Source organism: Aplysia californica, unplaced genomic scaffold (genome assembly GCF_000002075.1).
Source record: "Aplysia californica isolate F4 #8 unplaced genomic scaffold, AplCal3.0 scaffold01124, whole genome shotgun sequence".
Classification (NCBI taxonomy): domain Eukaryota; kingdom Metazoa; phylum Mollusca; class Gastropoda; order Aplysiida; family Aplysiidae; genus Aplysia; species Aplysia californica.
In genome coordinates, this window is record NW_004798394.1 from 118,140 (window position 1) to 118,419 (window position 280).

Genomic DNA, 280 nt, shown 5'->3' on the forward strand with positions numbered 1-280 from the left:
TTCCCTCTCGTGTGAGTGTGTGTGTGTGTGTGTGTGTGCGCGTGTGTGTGTGTGTGTGTGTGCGTGCGCGCGCGCGCTGATGTCTGGTGTCGTACTGCAGCAGTGACTAGACAAATTTGTGCATTTTGCATAGATAAACACCTCGGCCTTATCTGAAGACTTTTTAAAGTTGGAATGCACACTTGTCCAACTAGCTGCTTCTGTTTGGTCGAATCGGATCGGAAAATCAGACTGCTTCATGACCGCGCAATATCAGGTTTAATAGGCGTATAGTACAGCG